Source organism: Pipistrellus kuhlii, unplaced genomic scaffold, assembly GCF_014108245.1.
Source record: "Pipistrellus kuhlii isolate mPipKuh1 unplaced genomic scaffold, mPipKuh1.p scaffold_m20_p_17, whole genome shotgun sequence".
Classification (NCBI taxonomy): domain Eukaryota; kingdom Metazoa; phylum Chordata; class Mammalia; order Chiroptera; family Vespertilionidae; genus Pipistrellus; species Pipistrellus kuhlii.
In genome coordinates this window covers 21,642,737-21,653,076 of record NW_023425482.1, presented here as the reverse complement: position 1 = coordinate 21,653,076, position 10,340 = coordinate 21,642,737, and the positions used below count along the sequence as shown (strand labels likewise).

At 59.3% G+C, this 10,340-nt stretch overlaps 1 protein-coding gene across 1 annotated transcript in view; it reads left to right on the top strand.

The window, feature by feature from the left end:
• The first annotated feature begins 589 nt into the window (after positions 1-589).
• CDH5 (cadherin 5) overlaps positions 590-10,340 on the top strand; it is a 32,047-nt gene continuing 22,296 nt past the window's right edge. Inside the window, exon 1 of the mRNA XM_036440722.2 lies at positions 590-745. The gene's annotated coding sequence lies outside the window, so the exon portion shown is untranslated. The remainder of the gene's footprint in view (positions 746-10,340) is intronic.

Genomic DNA, 10,340 nt, shown 5'->3' with positions numbered 1-10,340 from the left:
TTTTACAGATGAGGAAACTGAGGCTCAGGGGGACACAACAGGCCCACAGTCACGTCAGAAGCAGAACCGGGACACGTGACTCCCTCCGATGTTCCTAAACCCGCACAAGGCCAGGCTGGCACTCTGAGCGGGAGCCCATGCCCACCCCACCGGGGAGAGGCCGGCGGGGCCTCCAGAGCCAGGAGCTGCTGTCTGTTTCCCTTCTGCCACCCACCACACCCCCAGGGCCCCTGAGGCCTCCCCCGATCCTGCGGAGTCTGCCCTCCCCCCCCCCACCCCCCTCCCATGGGACATGCACTGGGCAAACCGGCTCTGGGACCCAGGCTGACCCCAGCTGCGTCTCTGGCTCTGCTGCCGCCCGCCCGGCTGGCTCTGTGTCCTGAGCCACAAAATGACACCTGCTCTCGGGGGGTCACAAGAAGGCTGATGAGCTTCTGGCCACAGATTTGAGGCCTGCGGTTGGGGGTGTGAACGGAGCGTCCCAGGCAGGCCTGGGCTCAGCCTCCGTGGGGCTGGACGGGGCGGTGGCCGCCCACCTCGGGGCCTGCCCATCTCAGAGAAACAATAACAGGAAACCAGCCCCGGGGGGAAGCGGACGGGGCCAGCTGGAAAACCTGAAGGGCGGCAGCCGCACTCGCCTCTCCATCAGGGAGCTGCTCGGGGCTGCGCAGCGCTCAGCCGGACGGGCGGATTGGCGGACGGACGGGGACAGACGGAACACAGACACCTCTCAGCCTGAGGCTCGGTGAGTGAGCGCTCCCAGCCCCGACCCAGCCCGCCCATCGCCACCTGCCCCGGACGGGAAGAGGTGCCTCTTGCCCTCATGCGGGATGGCTGCTGTCGGGGTCTCCCCCTGGCCCAGTGCAGGGCTGGGGAGTACCCACAGGCATCTTCAGGGCCAGGCTCTCCCCATGTAGACCTCCCGCTTGTGACTCCCCTCCTGGCCAGCGGGCTCAGAGAGGGCAGGGTGCCAAGCAGGCCACTGACTGGCACCCAGGCCCGGGCTCCCCCTGGATGCCCCTTCCCCAGGGGAGAGGGTTACCTGGGGCCGCCCCGCAGGCTCTGTGCTGGGAGGGGGGCCCTGGAAGGGGAGCTCTGAGCCTCAGCCCCGCGGCGCCCCCTTTTTCAGAAGGGACAAGCCGAGGCCCTGCCTGTGGAAGCTGTGGGGGCCCACCCTTTCTCCCCTGGCACCCAGATTCCCACGGCTCTCACATATCAGGGAGGCCAAGGGCCTGAAGGCAGTGGCCCTGGGGGACGGGGTAGCCTAGCCCGGGGACGCGGTCCTGGGTGCTGGTCCCAGCTCTGCCACTCACTTCCCCGGACTTTGGGGAAATGACGCAAACCTCAGTTTGCTGGTCTGGACAGGGAGGACGGGTCTTTTTACAATTCATGCTGGGCCCTGGAGACGAGGCTCATTATTTACTACCAACCGCCACCCCAGGAGTTAGGACGGCCTTTCCCACTTCTCAGAGGCGGAAACTGAGATTTGAAGATGTTAAGTAAGAGCTGGGAGGGGGAGGGGGGGTTGGACCAGGATCTGGTACCCCCGAAGCCCAGGCTCTCTCGTCTCCGTGTCTCAGCTTTCCCCGCCGTGAAACGAAGCACACGGTCTCTCCGTGAGCCGGTGCCCGAGGCAAAGGGCACGCCTGGCTGCAGGAGATGCCCTGGTGGGGCATCCTCGAGAAATCGCAGCTGAATGTGCCCGCTGCCCCTGAGCTGGCTGGGCTGTGGCTGTCATAACGGTTTTGGCCCCTGAGACCAGTGGTCCCCAGCAGGTGAGAGGGAGGAGGTGAAGGCGAGAGGATCTAGAGGGCAGCAGGTGACCTCCGGGAACCTGGGGTCAGACAGCCCTGCCCACTGTGGTGAGGGGCCGGGGGAGCCATCCACTGGCCTGGAAGGGGTTAACCTGCCCGCCCAGGAGTCGGACCGAGCGATTGTGCTGCTGAACAAGGGCCGGACATGGGGCAGGAAGCTGGAGGGGCCGAGCTTATTCTGTCCTGAGTCAGATGACGCACAGCTCTGCCGCTGCCTGGGGGACGCAAGGTGGACGCAGTGGCCACCAGCTGGGGGAGGGCCTGGGCCCTTACCGGTGCGGACCACGCCTGCTCCATCCGTCACTTTTCTGCACCCCCTTGGCGGCCCTGGAGCTACTAAAAGAATGCCCATTGGACAGATGGGCCAACAGAGGCTGAGTGGTCAGTCCAAGGTTACAGTAAGAGGGGGAAGCAGGATGTGAGTGAGGCCAGCTCCTTCTGACCTCACTCCATAGTCCAGCCTGGAGAGGGGAGCAGTTGGGGAGGGTTGCGCCCTGCAGTTGAAGCCATAGAAGCAGGGACCAGGATGAGCCAGGAGCCCCATGGAAGGAATATCCTAGGAGACAAGTCCTGGCCTGAGGAGCTTGGCCTCTGGCTGGATTCTGAAAAGCCCACCTACCCAGGTCCAACATGATGTTGGGTGGAGAAATCATAGCAGGCTTCCTGGAGGAAGAGTAGGAGACCCCTTGGATACTAGGTCCACAATCTGATCCTCTGTCTCCTCTCCCTGGGACAGAAAATGAACCCAAACACCCCTAAACTCATTCAGGGACCTCCAGATTATCCATGAGGGGCCACAACATAACAGTCAGATCCTAGCAGGTGTAGGTATAAGGAGAAAGAGGAGGAGGAGAAAGAGGAGGGGGAGAGGGGGGAGAGGGGAGGGGGGAGGGGGGAGGAGGGGGAGGAGGAAGGGCTCAGGGGACGAGGCCAGGCAGGGCAGAGGATGAAGGAGACTTCCTTCAGGAGAAGAACAGAGGGAAATAGGAAATGAGGACTCAGGGCAAAACCAGCAAGGGAGATCAGGTGTGAGCTGGCCAGTTGAGTCCATAACCTCTAGGCTGGAGGGAGAGAGTAGAGGAGGGGCAGGACACTTACTGAGCACCTTCTGCATACCGGGTTTCCAACCCACGACTTCATTCAATGCTCCTCACTAGGGGGGCAGCTATTATTGATGAAGCAGCTAGAGCTCAGAAAGGGTAAGGGAGGGGCCTCAGGCCACTCAGCTCAGGAGTGGCTGGGCAGGTTCAAACAAGCAAGTGGTGGTGCGCATTCATTCTGTCTGCCGCCCCCTCGAGGGCCCGAGGGTGCCAAAGACAGGAAGCCCAGAGGAGGCTCGCACAGGCTCTAGGATGGGGTCCCCTCCTGGAAGCCTGGAGACGCCCCATTAGGAGACAGGGGCACAGGCCGGATGGTCCTGGAGCCCAGGGATCTCGGCACAAATGTGTTTCAAACCACAAACTAGTTCTGGTGAACTGGTAGAATCTACTTTAAAGATTACATTGAGTCTGGCCAGTTTTCTCAGTGGCCAGAGCATCAACCCGAGGACCCCAGGGTCTCGGGTTCAATTCCCAGTAAAGGGCACATGCCTCAGTTGCAGGTTTGATCCCCACGCCCAGTCAGGGCATGAGGGGGAGGCAACCAATCGATGTTTCTCTCTCTCTCTCTCTCTCTCTCTCTCTTTCTCTCCCCCCCCCCTTTCCCTTCCACACTCTAAAAATCAATGAAAAAAATATCCTCACTCCTTGAGTACGGATTGGGGGGGGGGGGGGATCGTATTGAGGACTCAGGGGCCAAGTTCAAGTTCAGTTATTGATTAGTAATTTCTCCAAGGAATGGATGAGTGGCAGGCAACCATGAGCTCTGTTTTGCCGGCCCAACTGTGCTAGGTGTGTTGTCATCGGGGACCCATAAAAAGGATAATCTTCATGTCCTCTAAGGCTCAGAATCTTAACGTTGGTGCGTCTCACGACATCATGGCCATCACATGGCTACGTGAGGACTGGGAGGAGCTTCTCTGAGTTATACCAACCATCGCACGGCTCTGACCACCCCAGGTATTGTCTGCAACTGTGCAGATCTGAAACCTGGGGGGGAGGAAGGACGCAGGGACAAGAACAAGGACAAGAACTGGCAGCGGAGGCGGGAAGGCAGGCAGCAGCGGGGACACTAACACGTCAAGGTCCGTGACGTTAGCCGGACGTTAGATGAAGTGGAGATACACCGGGCCTGCCTGGCCAGAGACACGCGGCTGAGCTAGGTGCAGACGTCAGTCAGAGGAAGCGGCCTGGGGCTGGAAAGAAGGAAAGCATTCACTCAGGAGACACAGCAAGGACGGGCATTTGGGAGGAGGGAACAGCCTATGCAAAAAGCCGCTGGAGAGAGGAAGAGCCCTGTGCGTTCCAGAGCCGCCTTGCTCTCCTCATGGCGGGGGGGTGGGGAAGAGGACAGCTGGAGGGGCGGACAGGGGACACGCCGTCCTGCTGGGTTTGACCCCTGGCTCGGAGTTAGATTCATCCTGCAGGAGTTGGAGAGCCAGGGAGAGGGGCCAGCAGGGGCAGTGGTCAGCAGGGGAGCGGTGAGGTCAGCAGGGGAGCGGTGTGGTCAGCTCTAAGCAGTGTGGTCAGAGAAGTGAGGTCAGTGTCTTCAGCTCTCAGCAGAATCCTGAGGGGAGGGGAGCAGGCCTGAGACCCACACGAGCAGGTTCCTGGGCTCAGCTGAGCCACAACCCAAGAGAAGGCACTGGGAGCAGCTCCTAGCTTCCCAGGCCCACCCCGACACACACCCCATCCCCGAGGCTCCCCGGGCCTCGCCCCTCGTCCTCCGAGGTCAGCGGCTGCTGGTGCCCAGCCATAAACACCGGGGCTTGAGCAGACAACTTGGGAGTCCCTGGAGGAGCTTGGGGATCCCTGGCTCCAACCTCTGCCCTGCACCATGGTGGGCGGGAGAGCGGGGGGAAGAGCTGCCAGGGCCACACAGGAAGCAGGGGGCTGGGGTGGGGGGCCAGTGAGTCCCCCTCCCAAAGCCACACCTCCTGCGTGCTCTGGCCCAGCCCCTCAGCCCTGACCTGGGCCCTCAGAATAGAGCCCAGAGTCTGCAGGAGGCTGTCCTGGGACTAAGTGTCCAGTCCCTCCCAGGAATGGGGCTGGGCCTGGGGCTGGGCCTGGGGCTGGGCTCGGCTGCCAGGCCTGGCCTCACCGGACACTGGGCATGTGGGGCCAGACCAGACAGCAGTGATCTCGGGAGCTGGTGTGGGCTGATCCCTGGGGACAGGGATGAGGGCTTGTGCAGCCACATTTGAGGGTGCAGTGTATCCCCGACCTAAAGGCTTCCCCCACCTTATCCCCAAGGACCTTCAGCTATTCAACAGCTACCAAAGCCTAATCTTAGTCCCTAAACCCTCAGCTCTGAGCAGGGCCCTGGTCAGGTCAAGGAGCAGAGCCCGCCCGATGTGAGGGGCAGACCAACCCGGGGCACCTGCCAGGCCGTCCTGCTGAGCGGCTCCCAGCTGGATCCGGGCTCCCTCGGTGGATTTAGCTACAGAGCAGCCCCAGTCCCTCCCTCTGTGCCCTGTGACCCCCTAGTCCCTCCTTTTAAAGAGCACAGAGCCAAACAGGTCTCGCAGCCCCTCCAAAGCCAAACCCCAGGAGCACGTGGGGAGCCATTAAAAGAGAAGGAGCTAGGGGAGTTTTGCCTGAGGCCCCACAGCAGCAGAGAGAGAGGCAGGGCTCTCCCTGGACTGCGGCACTCAGACCCCTCCAGGCCTCACCGCTCTGCCCTCTCACAGCGGCCTGCATCCTCCATCAAAGCACATATCACATGGGGTTTTTTTAAATCCTCATCTGAGAATATTTCTCCATTGATTTTTAGAGAGAGTAGAAGAGAGAGGGAAAGACTGAGAGAAATATCGATGTGAGAGAAACACATCGATCGGTTGCCTCCTGCACGTGTCCCAACCAGGGTCCCGGGCCAGGGAGGGGCCTGCAACCCAGGTACGTGCCCTTGACTGGAACCCGGGGCCCTTCTGTCTGCAGGGCGACACTCTAGCCACTGAGCCAAACTGGCTAGGGCCATCTCCATTTGAAACTATCATTTTTATCAAATGTAGCCTCCATCTGCCCCACTGGGATGCGTTTGCTCCGTGTGTGTGTGCGTGTGCGTGTGCGTGTGCGTGTGTATGTGTCAGTGTCTGCCACAGCTGGTGCAGGATAAGTGCTTGTTGACTGACCCAGGGCACCGAAGGCCCGCCCTCACCCAGGAGTCCATTAGGAGCTGCCTGCAAACGTCTCTCACAGGGCTCCGGGGATGGGCATCGCCCCAGATCCTGGTGACAGAGACACGGACACACACCTGGCCTCTGCGCGCCCAGCACCCACATCTGAGCTGCAGCGCACATCCTCTCTCCCCTCGAGGCAATTGTGATGCAAGTCCCCAGGCTGCTCACTAGGAATTTCTGAGCATGGAAATCACTTCCAGCATCTATAACCTTCTGCGTATCCATCACAACCAAACACCCCACCACCCCGCACCCCGCTGCGCCTGTTCTCTCTGGAAACGGCGAGAGCAACCGAGAGACATGCCTGCCTCGTGTGGCCAAGGCCAAGGCCAGGGCTTGGTCCCTGGGAAACGCTGCTTCCGGAGGGGGGTGCAGTCAGTCCCGCCACCTGACTTCTTCTCCCTCGGCAGGAGCGGGAGGAACAGTCGCTGGTAAAATCCTTCCCCGGGGAACCGCTGTGATGGCCTCGTTTCTAACGCAAAAGGCAAAGGACACACATGCACGTGGCATTTCCCTGGAAAAGTCCCCCTGGTCCCGGCGAGGTTAGGTGCCGCAGGACTCAGTAAAAGGTCTAGGCGAGGGTCTTCGATCCACCGCTTCTGCGTTGTTTGTCTGGAGCCTCAGTTTCTTCCTCTGTGAAATGGGCTGAGAATTCCTACTCCCCGGGGATAGGGTGAGATCTGAAGGAGATGGTACCTAGGAAAGCCCAGCAAGGAGAACAGTTTATTATTATTATTCTCAGTGGTTAGAGCATCGGTCCTCAGCCTGAAGGGTTGTGGGTTCAATTCCAGTCAAGGGCACATACCTCAGTTGCAGGCTTGATCCCCAGTCCTGACTAGGGCGCTTTTGGAAAGTAACCAATCGATGTATCTTTCTCACATCGATGTTTCTCTCTCTGTCTCTACTCATCCCTTCTGAAGAGAAGAAAAATATTTTTAAAAAGAAAAAAAAAATTTTAAGAGAGGTTTTCAGGGGTACTTTGAGAGGTGGGCAGTCGGCTCAGGGAACAAGGGGGATACTGAGGCACATGGAGACCAGCAACAGAGAGAGCCACCTAGGACCAAAGACACAGCAGGGGGAAGGCTGTCTCCAGAACTCAGTGAGGGACTGAGCCGTGGAGGGCGCGCCTGGCAGAGGCTGTTACCATGGAGACATGCAGCCACAGAAAAAAATCAGAGCCAGCACAGAGAGCCGCAGGAGGTAGCACCTCGCTTCTCTCCTTCCATCCTTAGCGCTCCTACTGGCTGAAAACCAGAAGCCAGGGCAGGAGGCCCAGGGGCCAGCCCCTCCCCCATCCATCACACACACACACACACACACACACACACACAGAGCAGAGGTCAGCGGAGGTACAGGGAGAGTGGATCTGGCAGGTCAGGGCCTGCACATGAGGGAACAAGAATGGGGGGTGCTGTCCTAACCAATTTGACTCAGTGGATAGAGCGTCGGCCTGCGGACTGAAGGGTCCCGGGTTCAATTGTAGTCAAGGGCATGTACCTTGGCTGCAGACACATCCCCAGTAGGGGGTGTGCGGGAGGCAGCTGATTGATGTTTCTCTCTCATTGATGTTTCTAACTATCTCTCTCCCTCCCTCCCTGTGAAAAATCAATAAAATACATTTTTTTTAAATAAAGAACGGGGAGTGCTGGGTGGGCAGCGCCAGAAGGTGTGAGCATTCACATGGGTACGTTTCCTCGCCAGTTACTGCTTACCGACCACGTTGCCAATATTTTATAATTCCGCCTGGAAACAACCCGGAGAGGCCATGCGGGTGTTCCCTCTGTTCAGATGATGAAACTGAGGCTCAGAGAGGTGGAGAGTCTTGCGTGCCGTCCCATGGTGACAACGGGGGTGGGCCGCTGAGGTCCGTGGTCCACGGAGCCCATGGTCCCAGGTCGCCCTGCACTGTGGGAGCCCAGAGAGGCGAGATCCGGGAATGGCGAGTGGCTGGGCTGTGAGGCTGGGACCAAGGGCAGTCCCTAGAGGAGGACATTTGGACTCAACTCTGAAGGAAAGTTCACCAAAGAGGGAACTCAGGGAGAGGGGGCACCTGTCCCGGGCCACTCCCTTCTCTATCCGCCTGCTCTCCTTCCTGTGCCAGTCGGGCAGGTTAGTGCCATCCACACACTGCAACCCTCCGCCAGCTGCTCTGGGCCTGCTCCCTCCCCCAGAATCATGCAGACAATTTCCATCTCCTCCCCTCCAAACGTGCTGCCCCCGACACCCCCCCCACACACACACACACACACACCCCTCCAGTTTCCCAGATCTCCCCAACTGTTCGGGCCAGAGACTGGGAGTTTCCTGGACCCTTTCCATTCCTCACCCCTACAGCAAATCCCTCTAACGACCTCACAAATGTCTCAGGCCTAGTCCGCTAGTCAGAGCATCGGCCCGAGGACGGAAGGGTCACCGCTTGATTCCGGTCAAGGGCATGTACCTCGGCTGCAGGCTCAATCCCTGACTCCTGTCGGGGCACGTGTGGGAAGCAACCAATCGATGTGTCTCTCTCACATCAATGTTTCTCTCTGTCTCTACCCCTCCTTCCACAAATAAATAAATGGGGGGGGGGGGGGAAATATCCTTGGGTGAGAATTAACAAAACAAAACAAACATACCCAGTGGCCGTGCCCTCCTAAACCTGGTCTGAGACATCACCGACTCTCACTTGCACCAGTGGCTGCCTCCCCGCTCATCTCCCCTCACTCAGCCAGCCCCACCCCCCATGGCCAACTGCACAACCTGTAACAGAGCGCCCCAAACGTGCTGGCCTCACACACACACACACACACACACACACACACACACACGTTCACTTGTTTGTTAATTATAATTCCGGGATGGGACGTCTGAAAGGGGTCTCGTGGGCTAACGTCGGGGCTGCGGTCCTTCTGGCGGCTCCCGGGAGGATCCAGGCACTGTCCTGCCCGGCTTCTGGAGGTGCCCACACCGCCGGAGGCCCACGGCATTCTGGCCCGTTTCTGTGGTCGCATCTCCATGGCCCGATTCTTTCCCCTCCTTCAGGGGTCCACGCACACCATCCAGCACAATCTCTCTGTCTCCAGATCCTTAACTTAATCCCATCAGCGGAAAGCCCTGCTCTCAGGTATAGGTTCTGGGGATGAGGGTGCGGACATCTTTGGGGGAGGGACCGGACACAGGCCTGGCCGCCTCCTCTTGCATCCCAACCTTCCCCACTGTTCCTTGCTAGCTGACCCAGGGCCTTTTTTTTTTTTTTTTTTTTTAATCCTGCCCTGGGGATATTTTTCCATTGATTTTTAGAAAGAGTGGAAGAGAGAGGGAAAGATATAGAGAAATATCAATGTGAGAGAAACACATTGACTGGTTGCCTCCTGCATGTGCCCCAACCTGGGTCCAGGTCAGGGAGGAGCCTGCAACCGAGGTACGTGCCACAGGCCGACGCTCTATCCACTGAGCAAGACCGGCTAGGGCCCAGGGGCCTTCTTTTGAAACACACGATCTGCTTTTCTACCTCAGGGCCTTTGTACTTGCTGGTCCTTCTGCACAGGACTTCCTTACGTCCCTGAATTCCTGGGGCTGACACTCGGACGTTGTCTTAAGTGTCCTCATCTCTCTGAGTCTGTCCCTGGCCGCTCGGGCTCAGCCGCTGTCCCCTCTGCTGCACCCTCCACGGTGGTCCCCGGCACCTCTCATCCCCAGCCGAGGGTTTCCTCATTCACTCACTTTCCAGGTGCTCCCACTACAGGGTGTGCTCCCAGGGCGGCTCCTGTCCGTCTAGCTCACTGCCGCGCCCCAGGGGGCTCGACACCCAGCAACGTCCTGCTCAGAGGCCTGAAACCGCTCCTCGTTTCTCACTTTCAATTCTGTTTGCTTGACTTTTTCTCTTTTGAGTCACTTCTCACTTGAGGGAGGAAGAAAGAACCAAGACTTATGGTTCCTTCCCAGGCAAAGAAGGAAATGACCCGCCAGGCCTGTGTCCAGGGGAGAGGGTGGGACAGGGGTCATGCCCGCTGCCCACCCTGAGTCAGGACCAGCTTCCTGGCCAGGACTCCCCCCTGCCCCTCGTCCCTGCTCACTGCCTGCCTCCTGCCTGGAATGGCTGCCCTTTCCAAATCCTGCATCAAAGGGCACCTGGCCTCGCCCACGTCACCCGCCTCCTTTGTGACTGAGAAATGTGAGAGTGAGACGTGAGACCCACGGAGGCAGGCGGGCCTCCCCCTGGGCACGTGGCACTTGCATTCTGCGGCCCGCTCTGCCCCACCCCGACC